General features: G+C 42.6%; 1 protein-coding gene across 1 annotated transcript in view; it reads left to right on the forward strand.

Annotated features, from left to right (window-relative positions):
- LOC117504272 (toll-like receptor 2) overlaps positions 1 to 16,076 on the forward strand; it is a 28,141-nt gene extending 12,065 nt beyond the window's left edge. The window contains exon 3 of the mRNA XM_034163697.1: positions 15,416 to 16,076. The gene's annotated coding sequence lies outside the window, so the exon portion shown is untranslated. The remainder of the gene's footprint in view (positions 1 to 15,415) is intronic.
- Positions 16,077 to 17,916: the final 1,840 nt, after the last annotated feature.

Below are 17,916 nucleotides of genomic sequence, written 5' to 3' on the forward strand. Positions count from 1 at the left end.
AGATTTTGTGGCCGTTTAAATTTAACATTGAAAAGCCAATTTAATGTCTATTTTACATTATATCTTAATCAAACGAGTCCAAATCACTCTCATATTTAAACGTGAGGTGCAAACTGACACTATCACATGACAAAGTTTGATCTGGATCTGATCCAGATTGTGGATTTTGTGGACGTTTAAAGCCAATTTAATGTCTATTTTACATTATATCTTAATCAAACGAGCCCAAATCACTCTCATATTTAAAAGTGAGGTGCAAACTGACACTCACTATCACATGACAAAGTTTGATCTGGATCTGATCCAGACTGTGGATTTTCTAGACGTTTAAAGACAATTTAATGTCTATTTTACATTATATTAAAAATAGCAGTCCTACATATTAAACAAATATGTAGGACTGCTTTTTTGCATTTACGCAATATCTCTAAAATTAGAAAGGTCTTGTCTCAGAGTGATGCTGAAAAACTAATTCATGCATTTATTTCCTCTAGGCTGGACTATTGTAATTCATTATTATCAGGTTGTCCTAAAAGTTCCCTAAAAAGCCTTCAGTTAATTCAAAATGCTGCAGCTAGAGTACTGACGGGGACTAGAAGGAGAGAGCATATCTCACCCATATTGGCCTCTCTTCATTGGCTTCCTGTTAATTCTAGAATAGAATTTAAAATTCTTCTTCTTACTTATAAGGTTTTGAATAATCAGGTCCCATCTTATCTTAGGGACCTCGTAGTACCATATCACCCCAATAGAGCGCTTCGCTCTCAGACTGCAGGCTTACTTGTAGTTCCTAGGGTTTGTAAGAGTAGAATGGGAGGCAGAGCCTTCAGCTTTCAGGCTCCTCTCCTGTGGAACCAGCTCCCAATTCAGATCAGGGAGACAGACACCCTCTCTACTTTTAAGATTAGGCTTAAAACTTTCCTTTTTGCTAAAGGAACTATCACTATCAATCAATCAATCAATTTTATTTATATAGCGCCAAATCACAACAAACAGTTGCCCCAAGGTGCTTTATATTGTAAGTCAAGGCCATACAATAATTACGTAAAAACCACAACGGTCAAAACGACCCCCTGTGAGCAAGCACTTGGCTACAGTGGGAAGGAAAAACTCCCTTTTAACAGGAAGAAACCTCCAGCAGAACCAGGCTCAGGGAGGGGCAGTCTTCTGCTGGGACTGGTTGGGGCTGAGGGAGAGAACCGGGAAAAAGACATGCTGTGGAGGGGAGCAGAGATCGATCACTAATGATTAAATGCAGAGTGGTGCATACAGAGCAAAAAGAGAAAGAAACACTCAGTGCATCATGGGAACCCCCCAGCAGTCTAAGTCTATAGCAGCATAACTAAGGGATGGTTCAGGGTCACCTGATCCAGCCCTAACTATAAGCTTTAGCAAAAAGGAAAGTTTTAAGCCTAATCTTAAAAGTAGAGAGGGTGTCTGTCTCCCTGATCTGAATTGGGAGCTGGTTCCACAGGAGAGGAGCCTGAAAGCTGAAGGCTCTGCCTCCCATTCTACTCTTACAAACCCTAGGAACTACAAGTAAGCCTGCAGTCTGAGAGCGAAGCGCTCTATTGGGGTGATATGGTACTACGAGGTCCCTAAGACAAGATGGGACCTGATTATTCAAAACCTTATAAGTACGAAGAAGAATTTTAAATTCTATTCTAGAATTAACAGGAAGCCAATGAAGAGAGGCCAATATGGGTGAGATATGCTCTCTCCTTCTAGTCCCCGTCAGTACTCTAGCTGCAGCATTTTGAATTAACTGAAGGCTTTTCAGGGAACTTTTAGGACAACCTGATAATAATGAATTACAATAGTCCAGCCTAGAGGAAATAAATGCATGAATTAGTTTTTCAGCATCACTCTGAGACAAGACCTTTCTGATTTTAGAGATATTGCGTAAATGCAAAAAAAGCAGTCTTACATATTACATATTTGTTTAATATGCGCTTTGAATGACATATCCTGATCAAAAATGACTCCAAGATTTCTCACAGTATTACTAGAGGTCAGGGTAATGCCATCCAGAGTAAGGATCTGGTTAGACACCATGTTTCTAAGATTTGTGGGGCCAAGTACAATAACTTCAGTTTTATCTGAGTTTAAAAGCAGGAAATTAGAGGTCATCCATGTCTTTATGTCTGTAAGACAATCCTGCAGTTTAGCTAATTGGTGTGTGTCCTCTGGCTTCATGGATAGATAAAGCTGGGTATCATCTGCATAACAATGAAAATTTAAGCAATACCGTCTAGTAATACTGCCTAAGGGAAGCATGTATAAAGTGAATAAAATTGGTCCTAGCACAGAACCTTGTGGAACTCCATAATTAACCTTAGTCTGTGAAGAAGATTCCCCATTTACATGAACAAATTGCAATCTATTAGACAAATATGATTCAAACCACCGCAGTGCAGTGCCTTTAATACCTATGGCATGCTCTAATCTCTGTAATAAAATTTTATGGTCAACAGTATCAAAAGCAGCACTGAGGTCTAACAGAACAAGCACAGAGATGAGTCCACTGTCTGAGGCCATAAGAAGATCATTTGTAACCTTCACTAATGCTGTTTCTGTACTATGATGAATTCTAAAACCTGACTGAAACTCTTCAAATAGACCATTCCTCTGCAGATGATCAGTTAGCTGTTTTACAACTACCCTTTCAAGAATTTTTGAGAGAAAAGAAGGTTGGAGATTGGCCTATAATTAGCTAAGATAGCTGGGTCAAGTGATGGCTTTTTAAGTAATGGTTTAATTACTGCCACCTTAAAAGCCTGTGGTACATAGCCAACTAATAAAGATAGATTGATCATATTTAAGACCGAAGCATTAAATAATGGTAGGGCTTCCTTGAGCAGCCTGGTAGGAATGGGGTCTAATAGACATGTTGATGGTTTGGATGAAGTAACTAATGAAAATAACTCAGACAGAACAATCTGAGAGAAAGAGTCTAACCAAATACCGGCATCACTGAAAGCAGCCAAAGATAACGATACGTCTTTGGGATGGTTATGAGTAATTTTTTCTCTAATAGTTAAAATTTTATTAGCAAAGAAAGTCATGAAGTCATTAGTAGTTAAAGTTAAAGGAATACTCGGCTCAATAGAGCTCTGACTCTTTGTCAGCCTGGCTACAGTGCTGAAAAGAAACCTGGGGTTGTTCTTATTTTCTTCAATTAGTGATGAGTAGTAAGATGTCCTAGCTTTACGGAGGGCTTTTTTATAGAGCAACAGACTCTTTTTCCAGGCTAAGTGAAGATCTTCTAAATTAGTGAGACGCCATTTCCTCTCCAACTTACGGGTTATCTGCTTCAAGCTGCGAGTTTGTGAGTTATACCACGGAGTCAGGCACTTCTGATTTAAAGCTCTCTTTTTCAGAGGAGCTACAGCATCCAAAGTTGTCTTCAATGAGGATGTAAAACTATTGACGAGATACTCTATCTCCCTTACAGAGTTTAGGTAGCTACTCTGCACTGTGTTGGTATATGGCATTAGAGAACATAAAGAAGGAATCATATCCTTAAACCTAGTTACAGCGCTTTCTGAAAGACTTCTAGTGTAATGAAACTTATTCCCCACTGCAGGGTAGTCCATCAGAGTAAATGTAAATGTTATTAAGAAATGATCAGACAGAAGGGAGTTTTCAGGGAATACTGTTAAGTCTTCAATTTCCATACCATAAGTCAGAACAAGATCTAAGATATGATTAAAGTGGTGGGTGGACTCATTTACTTTTTGAGCAAAGCCAATAGAGTCTAATAATAGATTAAATGCAGTGTTGAGGCTGTCATTCTCAGCATCTGTGTGGATGTTAAAATCGCCCACTATAATTATCTTATCTGAGCTAAGCACTAAGTCAGACAAAAGGTCTGAAAATTCACAGAGAAACTCACAGTAACGACCAGGTGGACGATAGATAATAACAAATAAAACTGGTTTTTGGGACTTCCAATTTGGATGGACAAGACTAAGAGACAAGCTTTCAAATGAATTAAAGCTCTGTCTGGGTTTTTGATTAATTAATAAGCTGGAATGGAAGATTGCTGCTAATCCTCCTCCTCGGCCCGTGCTACGAGCGTTCTGACAGTTAGTGTGACTCGGGGGTGTTGACTCATTTAAACTAACATATTCATCCTGCTGTAACCAGGTTTCTGTTAGGCAGAATAAATCAATATGTTGATCAATTATTATATCATTTACCAACAGGGACTTAGAAGAGAGAGACCTAATGTTTAATAGACCACATTTAACTGTTTTAGTCTGTGGTGCAGTTGAGGGTGCTATATTATTTTTTCTTTTTGAATTTTTATGCTTAAATAGATTTTTGCTGGTTATTGGTGGTCTGGGAGCAGGCACCGTCTCTACGGGGATGGGGTAATGAGGGGATGGCAGGGGGAGAGAAGCTGCAGAGAGGTGTGTAAGACTACAACTCTGCGTCCTGGTCCCAACCCTGGATAGTCACGGTTTGGAGGATTTAAGAAAATTGGCCAGATTTCTAGAAATGAGAGCTGCTCCATCCAAAGTGGGATGGATGCCGTCTCTCCTAACAAGACCAACCAAATCACTCTCATATTTAAAAGTGATGTGCAAACTGACACTCACTATCACATGACAAAGTTTGATCTGGATCTGATCCAGACTGTGGATTTTGTGGTCGTTTAAATTTAACATTGAAAAGCCAATTTAATGTCTTTTTTCCCCATTTACATGAACAAATTGTAATCTTTTACATAAATAGGATTCAAACAACCGCAGAGCAGTGCCTTTAATACCTATGACTTACTCTAATATCTGTAATAAAATTTTATGGTCAACAGACAGACAGCAATCAGACAGCGAACAATCAGACAGACAGAGAGCGAACAATCAGACAGACAGACAGACAGCAATCAGACAGACAGAAATTCAATCAATTTTATTGATATAGCGCCAAATCACAACAAACAAGTTGCCCCAAGGCGCTTTATATTGTAAGGCAAAAGCCATACAATAATTACGTAAAAACCCCAACGGTCAAAACGACCCCCTGTGAGCAAGCACTTGGCGACAGTGGGAAGGAAAAACTCCCTTTTAACAGGAAGAAACCTCCAGCAGAACCAGGCTCAGGGAGGGGCAGTCTTCTGCTGGGACTGGTTGGGGCTGAGGGAGAGAACCAGGAAAAAGACATGCTGTGGAGGGGAGCAGAGATCAATCACTAATGATTAAATGCAGAGTGGTGCATACAGAGCAAAAAGAGAAAGAAACACTCAGTGCATCATGGGAACCCCCCAGCAGTCTACGTCTATAGCAGCAGAGAACAAGCAGACAGACAGCCAGCAATCAGACAGCAATCAGGCAGACAGACAGACAAAGAGCAATCAGACAGAGAGCAATCAGGCATATAGACAGACAGAGAACACTCAGACAGACAGCAATCAGGCATATAGACAGACAGAGAACACTCAGACAGACAGCAATCAGACACATAGACAGACAGAGAACACTCAGACAGACAGCAATCAGGCATATAGACAGACAGAGAACATTCAGACAGACAGCAATCAGACATATAGACAGACAGAGAACATTCAGACAGACAGCAATCAGACATATAGACAGACAGAGAACACTCAGACAGACAGCAATCAGACATATAGACAGACAGAGAACATTCAGACAGACAGCAATCAGACATATAGACAGACAGAGAACACTCAGACAGACAGCAATCAGGCATTCAGACAGACAGAGAACATTCAGACAGACAGCAATCAGACACATAGACAGACAGAGAACACTCAGACAGACAGCAATCAGACATATAGACAGACAGAGAACACTCAGACAGACAGCAATCAGACATATAGACAGACAGAGAACACTCAGACAGACAGCAATCAGACACATAGACAGACAGAGAACACTCAGACAGACAGCAATCAGACATATAGACAGACAGAGAACACTCAGACAGACAGCAATCAGACATATAGACAGACAGAGAACACTCAGACAGACAGCAATCAGGCATATAGACAGACAGAGAACACTCAGCCAGACAGCAATCAGACATATAGACAGACAGAGAACACTCAGACAGACAGCAATCAGGCATATAGACGGACAGAGAACACTCAGACAGACAGCAATCAGGCATTCAGACAGACAGCAATCAGGCATATAGACGGACAGAGAACACTCAGACAGACAGCAATCAGGCATATAGACAGACAGAGAACACTCAGACAGACAGCAATCAGACACATAGACAGACAGAGAACACTCAGACAGACAGCAATCAGACATATAGACAGACAGAGAACACTCAGACAGACAGCAATCAGGCATTCAGACAGACAGCAATCAGGCATATAGACGGACAGAGAACACTCAGACAGACAGCAATCAGGCATTCAGACAGACAGAGAACACTCAGACAGACAGCAATCAGACACATAGACAGACAGAGAACACTCAGACAGACAGCAATCAGACACATAGACAGACAGAGAACACTCAGACAGACAGCAATCAGGCATTCAGACAGACAGCAATCAGGCATATAGACGGACAGAGAACACTCAGACAGACAGCAATCAGGCATTCAGACAGACAGAGAACACTCAGACAGACAGCAATCAGACACATAGACAGACAGAGAACACTCAGACAGACAGCAATCAGACACATAGACAGACAGAGAACATTCAGACAGACAGCAATCAGACACATAGACAGACAGAGAACACTCAGACAGACAGCAATCAGACACATAGACAGACAGAGAACACTCAGACAGACAGCAATCAGGCATATAGACAGACAGAGAACACTCAGACAGACAGCAATCAGACATATAGACAGACAGAGAACATTCAGACAGACAGCAATCAGGCATATAGACAGACAGAGAACATTCAGACAGACAGCAATCAGACATATAGACAGACAGAGAACATTCAGACAGACAGCAATCAGGCATATAGACAGACAGAGAACACTCAGACAGACAGCAATCAGACACATAGACAGACAGAGAACACTCAGACAGACAGCAATCAGACATATAGACAGACAGAGAACACTCAGACAGACAGCAATCAGACATATAGACAGACAGAGAACATTCAGACAGACAGCAATCAGACATATAGACAGACAGAGAACACTCAGACAGACAGCAATCAGGCATTCAGACAGACAGCAATCAGGCATATAGACGGACAGAGAACACTCAGACAGACAGCAATCAGACACATAGACAGACAGAGAACACTCAGACAGACAGCAATCAGACATATAGACAGACAGAGAACACTCAGACAGACAGCAATCAGACATATAGACAGACAGAGAACATTCAGACAGACAGCAATCAGACATATAGACAGACAGAGAACACTCAGACAGACAGCAATCAGACATTCAGACAGACAGCAATCAGGCATATAGACGGACAGAGAACACTCAGACAGACAGCAATCAGAAATATAGACAGACAGGGAACACTCAGACAGACAGCAATCAGACATTCAGACAGACAGCAATCAGGCATATAGACGGACAGAGAACACTCAGACAGACAGCAATCAGACATTCAGACAGACAGAGAACACAGACAGACAGCAATCAGACACATAGACAGACAGAGAACACTCAGACAGACAGCAATCAGGCATATAGACGGACAGAGAACACTCAGACAGACAGCAATCAGACATATAGACAGACAGAGAACACAGACAGACAGCAATCAGACACATAGACAGACAGAGAACACTCAGACAGACAGCAATCAGACATATAGACAGACAGAGAACACTCAGACAGACAGCAATCAGACATATAGACAGACAGAGAACATTCAGACAGACAGCAATCAGACATATAGACAGACAGAGAACATTCAGACAGACAGCAATCAGGCATATAGACGGACAGAGAACACTCAGACAGACAGCAATCAGGCATATAGACAGACAGAGAACACTCAGACAGACAGCAATCAGACATATAGACAGACAGAGAACATTCAGACAGACAGCAATCAGACATATAGACAGACAGAGAACACAGACAGACAGCAATCAGACACATAGACAGACAGAGAACACTCAGACAGACAGCAATCAGACACATAGACAGACAGAGAACACTCAGACAGACAGCAATCAGGCATTCAGACAGACAGAGAACACTCAGACAGACAGCAATCAGACATATAGACAGACAGAGAACATTCAGACAGACAGCAATCAGACACATAGACAGACAGAGAACACTCAGACAGACAGCAATCAGACATATAGACAGACAGAGAACATTCAGACAGACAGCAATCAGACATATAGACAGACAGAGAACATTCAGACAGACAGCAATCAGGCATATAGACGGACAGAGAACACTCAGACAGACAGCAATCAGGCATATAGACAGACAGAGAACACTCAGACAGACAGCAATCAGACACATAGACAGACAGAGAACACTCAGACAGACAGCAATCAGACATATAGACAGACAGAGAACATTCAGACAGACAGCAATCAGACATATAGACAGACAGAGAACACTCAGACAGACAGCAATCAGGCATTCAGACAGACAGCAATCAGGCATATAGACGGACAGAGAACACTCAGACAGACAGCAATCAGACATATAGACAGACAGAGAACACTCAGACAGACAGCAATCAGACATATAGACAGACAGAGAACACTCAGACAGACAGCAATCAGACATATAGACAGACAGAGAACATTCAGACAGACAGCAATCAGACATATAGACAGACAGAGAACACTCAGACAGACAGCAATCAGACATATAGACAGACAGAGAACACTCAGACAGACAGCAATCAGACATTCAGACAGACAGCAATCAGGCATATAGACGGACAGAGAACACTCAGACAGACAGCAATCAGAAATATAGACAGACAGAGAACACTCAGACAGACAGCAATCAGACATTCAGACAGACAGCAATCAGGCATATAGACGGACAGAGAACACTCAGACAGACAGCAATCAGAAATATAGACAGACAGGGAACACTCAGACAGACAGCAATCAGACATATAGACAGACAGAGAACACTCAGACAGACAGCAATCAGACATATAGACAGACAGAGAACATTCAGACAGACAGCAATCAGACATATAGACAGACAGAGAATACTCAGACAGACAGCAATCAGACATTCAGACAGACAGCAATCAGGCATATAGACGGACAGAGAACACTCAGACAGACAGCAATCAGACATTCAGACAGACAGCAATCAGGCATATAGACGGACAGAGAACACTCAGACAGACAGCAATCAGAAATATAGACAGACAGAGAACACTCAGACAGACAGCAATCAGACATATAGACAGACAGAGAACATTCAGACAGACAGCAATCAGACATATAGACAGACAGAGAACACTCAGACAGACAGCAATCAGACATTCAGACAGACAGCAATCAGGCATATAGACGGACAGAGAACACTCAGACAGACAGCAGTCAGACATATAGACAGACAGAGAACACTCAGACAGACAGCAATCAGGCATTCAGACAGACAGCAATCAGGCATATAGACAGACAGAGAACACTCAGACAGACAGCAATCAGACATTCAGACAGACAGCAATCAGGCATATAGACGGACAGAGAACACTCAGACAGACAGCAATCAGACATTCAGACAGACAGCAATCAGGCATATAGACGGACAGAGAACACTCAGACAGACAGCAATCAGGCATTCAGACAGACAGCAATCAGGCATATAGACAGACAGAGAACACTCAGACAGACAGCAATCAGGCATATAGACAGACAGAGAACACTCAGACAGACAGCAATCAGGCATATAGACAGACAGAGAACACTCAGACAGACAGCAATCAGACATTCAGACAGACAGCAATCAGGCATATAGACGGACAGAGAACACTCAGACAGACAGCAATCAGACATTCAGACAGACAGCAATCAGGCATATAGACGGACAGAGAACACTCAGACAGACAGCAATCAGGCATTCAGACAGACAGCAATCAGGCATATAGACAGACAGAGAACATTCAGACAGACAGCAATCAGACATATAGACAGACAGAGAACACTCAGACAGACAGCAATCAGGCATTCAGACAGACAGCAATCAGGCATATAGACAGACAGAGAACACTCAGACAGACAGCAATCAGACATTCAGACAGACAGCAATCAGGCATATAGACGGACAGAGAACACTCAGACAGACAGCAATCAGACATTCAGACAGACAGCAATCAGGCATATAGACGGACAGAGAACACTCAGACAGACAGCAATCAGGCATTCAGACAGACAGCAATCAGGCATATAGACAGACAGAGAACACTCAGACAGACAGCAATCAGGCATTCAGACAGACAGCAATCAGGCATATAGACAGACAGAGAACACAGACAGACAGCAATCAGACATATAGACAGACAGAGAACACAGACAGACAGCAATCAGGCATATAGACGGACAGAGAACACTCAGACAGACAGCAATCAGACATATAGACAGACAGAGAACACTCAGCCAGACAGCAATCAGACATATAGACAGACAGAGAACACTCAGCCAGACAGCAATCAGACATATAGACAGACAGAGAACACTCAGACAGACAGCAATCAGACATATAGACAGACAGAGAACACTCAGACAGACAGCAATCAGACATATAGACAGACAGAGAACACTCAGACAGACAGCAATCAGACATATAGACAGACAGAGAACACTCAGACAGACAGCAATCAGGCATATAGACAGACAGAGAACACTCAGCCAGACAGCAATCAGACATATAGACAGACAGAGAACACTCAGACAGACAGCAATCAGGCATATAGACGGACAGAGAACACTCAGACAGACAGCAATCAGGCATTCAGACAGACAGCAATCAGGCATATAGACGGACAGAGAACACTCAGACAGACAGCAATCAGGCATTCAGACAGACAGCAATCAGACACATAGACAGACAGAGAACACTCAGACAGACAGCAATCAGACACATAGACAGACAGAGAACACTCAGACAGACAGCAATCAGGCATTCAGACAGACAGCAATCAGGCATATAGACGGACAGAGAACACTCAGACAGACAGCAATCAGGCATTCAGACAGACAGCAATCAGACACATAGACAGACAGAGAACACTCAGACAGACAGCAATCAGACACATAGACAGACAGAGAACACTCAGACAGACAGCAATCAGACATATAGACAGACAGAGAACACTCAGACAGACAGCAATCAGACACATAGACAGACAGAGAACACTCAGACAGACAGCAATCAGACATATAGACAGACAGAGAACACTCAGACAGACAGCAATCAGACAGACATGTTATGTGTCGGATGCAGCCCGGAGAACCGACCAGCGTTTGAAGGACCCAGTATAAAATAAGCAGAGCACGGTACAAAGGATAACAGAGTTTAATGAACATAACAGTGATGTGAAAAAATATAAAAGTGCGCGGTCTGGCGTGGTGGTTTTGCGGTGCGCTCCCAGCAGCGCCAACGGTCCGGAGCCAGAACCAATTCGGACCCAAGGACCCCGCTGACTCCCCCCAGGTGGCCGCGACAAACCGAGTCTGTGAAAGAAGGAATCATTATGTGAGTCCACACTCAACACACAGAGAGAACACTTAAAGGTGTATAAACAGCAAACACTTCCTGGCTTAATTACTAATCAGCTTCCCACCCTGCAGGCATGGAACATCCAGTTCACAAAACTCCACTGCAGTGGAAGCTGATTACACGACCAACATACAGCTCAATATAATAAGGTGTGAGGGACACCACATTTACTGACTGTATAAATGTTAGTCACAAAATCTAACGTACCTCAGGAAGTGTGCTGACGAGCGTGAGACCTCACCCCCTCCTCTTTCACAGACCGTGCATCAAACCTGGACGTTCTCTGCATCCACTGATGATGAGATGGCTCCCGAGACGACGATCTCACCCGTCTGGTCACAAGGTCGAGTCTCTGGCAAATACACACTGTGTACTCCAGTCTTAAATGCCACCATGTTCCAATCCATGTAGATGCACCACAGCTGTGAGTCCTGACGAGCCGCAGGTGATCAGGGTGAGGTCCTGATAACCTCAGCTACACAACCACTCAGTCCCAAATGCAAGCCACCTGGAAGGAAAACCAAAAGACAGGACAAAAGACAAACAAAAAGGCAGCCAGGCCCCCCAGCCACACAACAAGACAGACAGAGAGCAATCAGATAGACAGCCAGCAATCAGACAGACAGACAGAGAACAATCAGACAGCCAGCCAGCAATCAGATAGCCAGCAATCAGACAGACAGACAGACAGAGAACAATCAGACAGACAGCCAGCAATCAGATAGCCAGCAATCAGACAGACAGACAGACAGAGAACAATCAGACAGACAGACAGCAATCAGGCAGACAGATAGACAGAGAACACTCAGACAGACAGACAGCAATCAGACATACAGACAGAGAGCAATCAGATAAACAGCCAGCAATCAGACAGACAGAGAACAATCAGACAGACAGACAGCAATCAGGCAGACAGACAGACAGAGAACAATCAGACAGACAGACAGCAATCAGACAGACAGACAGCAATCAGGCAGACAGACAGACAGAGAACAATCAGACAGACAGACAGCAATCAGACAGACAGACAGCAATCAGACAGACAGACAGCAATCAGACAGACATACAGAGAACAATCAGATAGACAGACAGAGAGCAATCAGATAGACAAACAGAGAATAATCAGACAGACAGACAGACAACAATCAGACAGAGGACAATCAGACAAACAGACAGAGAACAATCAGACAGACAGAGAGCAATCAGATAGACAGACAGAGAATAATCAGACAGACAGACAGACAGCAATCAGACAGACAGACAGAGAACAATCAGACAGACAGACAGCAATCAGATAGACAGAGAACAATCAGATAGACAGACAGAGAGCAATCAGATAGACAGACAGAGAATAATCAGACAGACAGACAGACAGCAATCAGACAGACAGACAGAGAACAATCAGATAGACAGACAGAGAGCAATCAGATAGACAGACAGAGAATAATCAGACAGACAGATAACAATCAGATAGACAGACAGAGAATAATCAGACAGACAGACAGACAGACAGCAATCAGACAGACAGACAGAGAACAATCAGATAGACAGACAGAGAGCAATCAGATAGACAGACAGAGAATAATCAGATAGACAGACAGAGAGCAATCAGATAGATAGTCAGAGAATAATCAGACAGACAGACAGACAGAGAACAATCAGATAGACAGACAGAGAGCAATCAGATAGACAGTCAGAGAATAATCAGACCGACAGACAGACAGACAGACAGCAATCACACAGAGAACAATCAGACAGACAGACAGACAGACAGCAATCAGATAGACAGACAGAGAACAATCAGATAGACAGACAGAGAGCAATCAGATAGACAGTCAGAGAATAATCAGACAGACAGACAGACAGAGAACAATCAGATAGACAGACAGAGAGCAATCAGATAGACAGACAGAGAATAATCAGACAGACAGCAATCAGACAGCCAGCAATCAGATAGACAGACAGAGAACAATCAGATAGACAGACAGAGAATAATCAGACAGACAGAGAACAATCAGATAGACAGACAGAGAGCAATCAGATAGACAGACAGCAATCAGATAGACAGACAGAGAATAATCAGACAGACAGACAGACAGCAATCAGACAGACAGACAGAGAACAATCAGACAGACAGACAGCAATCAGATAGACAGACAGAGAACAATCAGATAGACAGACAGAGAATAATCAGACAGACAGACAGACAGCAATCAGACAGAGGACAATCAGACAGGCAGACAGAGCAATCAGATAGACAGACAGAGAATAATCAGACAGACAGACAGACAGACAGAGAACAATCAGATAGACAGACAGAGAATAATCAGACAGACAGACAGACAGAGAACAATCAGATAGACAGACAGAGAATAATCAGACAGACAGACAGACAGCAATCAGACAGAGGACAATCAGACAGGCAGACAGAGCAATCAGATAGACAGACAGAGAATAATCAGATAGACAGACAGAGAATAATCAGACAGACAGCAATCAGACAGCCAGCAATCAGATAGACAGACAGAGAACAATCAGATAGACAGACAGAGAATAATCAGACAGACAGAGAACAATCAGATAGACAGACAGAGAGCAATCAGATAGACAGACAGCAATCAGATAGACAGACAGAGAATAATCAGACAGACAGACAGACAGCAATCAGACAGACAGACAGAGAACAATCAGACAGACAGACAGCAATCAGATAGACAGACAGAGAACAATCAGATAGACAGACAGAGAATAATCAGACAGACAGACAGACAGCAATCAGACAGAGGACAATCAGACAGACAGACAGAGAACAATCAGACAGATAGACAGACAGCAATCAGACAGAGGACAATCAGATAGACAGACAGAGAATAATCAGACAGATAGACAGACAGCAATCAGACAGCCAGCCAGCAATCAGATAGCCAGCAATCAGACAGACAGACAGACAGAGAACAATCAGATAGACAGACAGAGAATAATCAGACAGATAGACAGACAGCAATCAGACAGAGAGCAATCAGATAGACAGACAGAGAATAATCAGACAGATAGACAGACAGCAATCAGACAGAGAGCAATCAGATAGACAGACAGAGAATAATCAGACAGACAGACAGCAATCAGATAGACAGACAGAGAGCAATCAGATAGACAGACAGAGAACAATCAGATAGACAGACAGAGAGCAATCAGACAGACAGACAGAGAGCAATCAGATAGACAGACAGAGAATAATCAGACAGACAGAGAGCAATCAGATAGACAGACAGAGAATAATCAGACAGACAGACAGAGAGCAATCAGACAGACAGCGGACAATCAGACAGACAGCCAGCAATCAGACAGACAGACAGACGAGTCTGAGGTTTTGAGGTTTGTGTTTCAGTTATTGACAAACTGGATGTTTTAAAGAAATGTCTTTTAGTCATTGGGGGTTAACAGCTCTCTGCTCCCCCTGCTGGAGTCCTGTGGTTACTACTAGTGGTTTTGTGACATCAAATAAACTAAAAATATATAAAACTGTAAAATATAAAAATAAAGTAAAAATATAAAATAAATTCTATCTAAATACTCCACGAATGCAAGATGATAAACCTGAAATGTGACACAACATAAAAAGACTGAAATTCAAGTTAAAATTCCTCAAATCCTCTGATGGGGAATAAAAATCAGAGTTAACTTGATTTGACACAAACACTGAACCTTAATGCTCTGTCCTTCAGCCGGAGACACCAGAAGGTGGCGCTCAACCACTCATCTGTGTACTTTGGGTCATTCTGGAACGTCGGCGTATATCGTTGTGACGACAATATGGACTGTAACAGACCTCCACATCCAGCATGTTCACCTCCAAGATGGTCTGAGGCCGGACACCTGGACAGCTGCTGCAACATTTGGTTTGCAGAACCAAAGAATTTCTGCACAATCTGTCAGGAACCATCTTAGGGAAGCTCATCTGCTGCCTGTCACCCTCATCGGGGTCTCGACCTGACTGCAGGCAAATGCTCTCATTTGATGGCATCTGGCACGGTGGAGAGTTCTTCTCTTGAGGCCCGTTGTTGTGCCCTTCATCCACAACCATCACCCCGTGTTTCAGCATGATAATGCACGGCCCCGTGTTACAAGGATCTGTACACAATTCCTGGAAGCTGAAAACATTGCAGTTCTTGCAGGGCAGCATACTGACCGGGCATGTCACCCACTGAGCATGTTTGGGACGCTCTGGTTCGGCGTGTACGACAGTGTGTTCCAGTTCCTGCCAATATCTAGCAACGTCTCATAGACATTGAAGAGCAGTGGACCAACATTCCACAGGCCACAATCATCAACCTGATCAACTCTACGCACACCTGTGCAATAATCATGCTGCCTAATCAGCATCTTGATGTGCCACAGCCGTGAGGTGGGATGGATGATCTCAGCTCACTGACATAGTGTCAAGGATTTTATATAGTTCATGCTCATATTATCATTTATTTTCTTATAGTTTATGCTTATTATTTTTCCTCTTAGTGAGAAGAGGAGGTTTTAGAAAGAAAGACTTGTTGTCTGCATTCTTCATGATTGAGCAAACTATTTTTAATTTTGCATAAGTGCCTTATCCTGCTTTGGATGAGCCACAAGGCTCATGTCGCAGGAATGGAAGGTTCCAGTCGTCACCTTGCCTTGATATCTCCCTCTTGCAGACATGACTCATGTGTAACCTCTCCCCGACTGTCCTTGTTTGTTTTTTTCTCATGTTGATGAACTAAATAAAAGGCTGGGCCAGAGGAGGGGATTTTGGGAGAGCTTTGAAGCTGAGCACTTACAAGCTGCTTCTTGTTCTCCTCCTCTGCGCAGAGTATAAAAAAATATATATATTTGTCTCTCTCTGACTGGTTTCTTTACAGTGTCTGTGCCTCTCATTTCTTTAAAAACAGGGTGAAAACCCAACACATAGATTCAGACAGACTTGTGAACATTTGAGAGAAATAGGTCTTTTGTGTATCTATGAAATGTTTTAGATCTTTGAGTTCAGCTCATGAAAAATGGGGCAAAAAGTTTTGTGTTTATATATTTTTGTTCGGTGTAATTCAAATTTATTCCAGGTTCTGTCAGACAACATCAGTGTCTCTTTAAACAGCGTGAACAATTCCAGAAGATTCCAGAAACTAATGGGATTATCTTCAAAAGCTTGTAAATGAATGTTGGTTTTAGTTTGGGCCTAATTTTAGAAGCTTTAGCTGTAATTAAGAGGTGGGATATTCTTATTAATTAAACTAACTCCTTCTCGTGGTTCAGTTCATATGGACCTCACGTCCTGTCTGTGGTCCTCACGTCTCAGCATCGTTTACAAACAACACAACAACAACAACGGTAAACACACAATGAGATTTATTTCATCATTTTACATTCTTGTTGAAACATTTTTTTTTCATGTTAATTGAACAAACACGTTAACGGTGTTAAAGGTTGAAGAGATGGTTTTCAGTCTGTGTCCAGATGGATGGTGCAGTGTCCCTGTCTGACCTCTGCTGCTTCATTTCTGCAGGGTCACAGGTCACGGTTTGTCTGTCAGCCCCCCCCAATATCAAACTGATCAGCTGCTCACAGATAATCAGGAGCAGAGTCACAAGTTAACAAGTCCAGACTGGAGTCATGCAGATTAATGATCAATTTGTCCACACAAAGGGGCGTGTCCAGTGTATCCAGGCAGAACACCGTCACACTCGTGAATATTTCTTGACTTATTTGATCTTGTTTAATTAGAATCTTTAAGAACAGCTCCCAAAACAATACAAAGCAGATTTGGTTGTGGATCCACTTGTAGCGCCGGCGGTGTTCAGGAGGTGGAACGCGGCTGTACCCAGGCAGACAAATGCCACACCCACTGACCAGACAATTCAACAAACATCAACCAGGACCAGGTCCAGCTTTGGAGGTCTTCGCAGCATTTCCAGCAACCTGAAGTTCTTCTGAAACATCAGCATGAGCGTGCAGGTGCTGTTCTACAGTTTCTTACAGAAGTATTTTTTCCTTTTCTTTTATGGTTGTTTATGCGCCGATGACACCAGGTCAAATTCCTTGTATGTGAGAACTTAGGTGGCAATAAATTTGATTCTGATTCTGATTCTACAGATATTGTTGTAAAGGTGTTGTTCTACAGGTGTCATTACAAATGTATCACTCTACAGACGTTGTAAAAGTATCATATTACAGATATTGTAAAAGTATCACTCTACAG

The sequence above is a fragment of the Thalassophryne amazonica genome, chromosome 22, assembly GCF_902500255.1.
Source record: "Thalassophryne amazonica chromosome 22, fThaAma1.1, whole genome shotgun sequence".
In the NCBI taxonomy this organism is placed as follows: Eukaryota; Metazoa; Chordata; class Actinopteri; order Batrachoidiformes; family Batrachoididae; genus Thalassophryne; species Thalassophryne amazonica.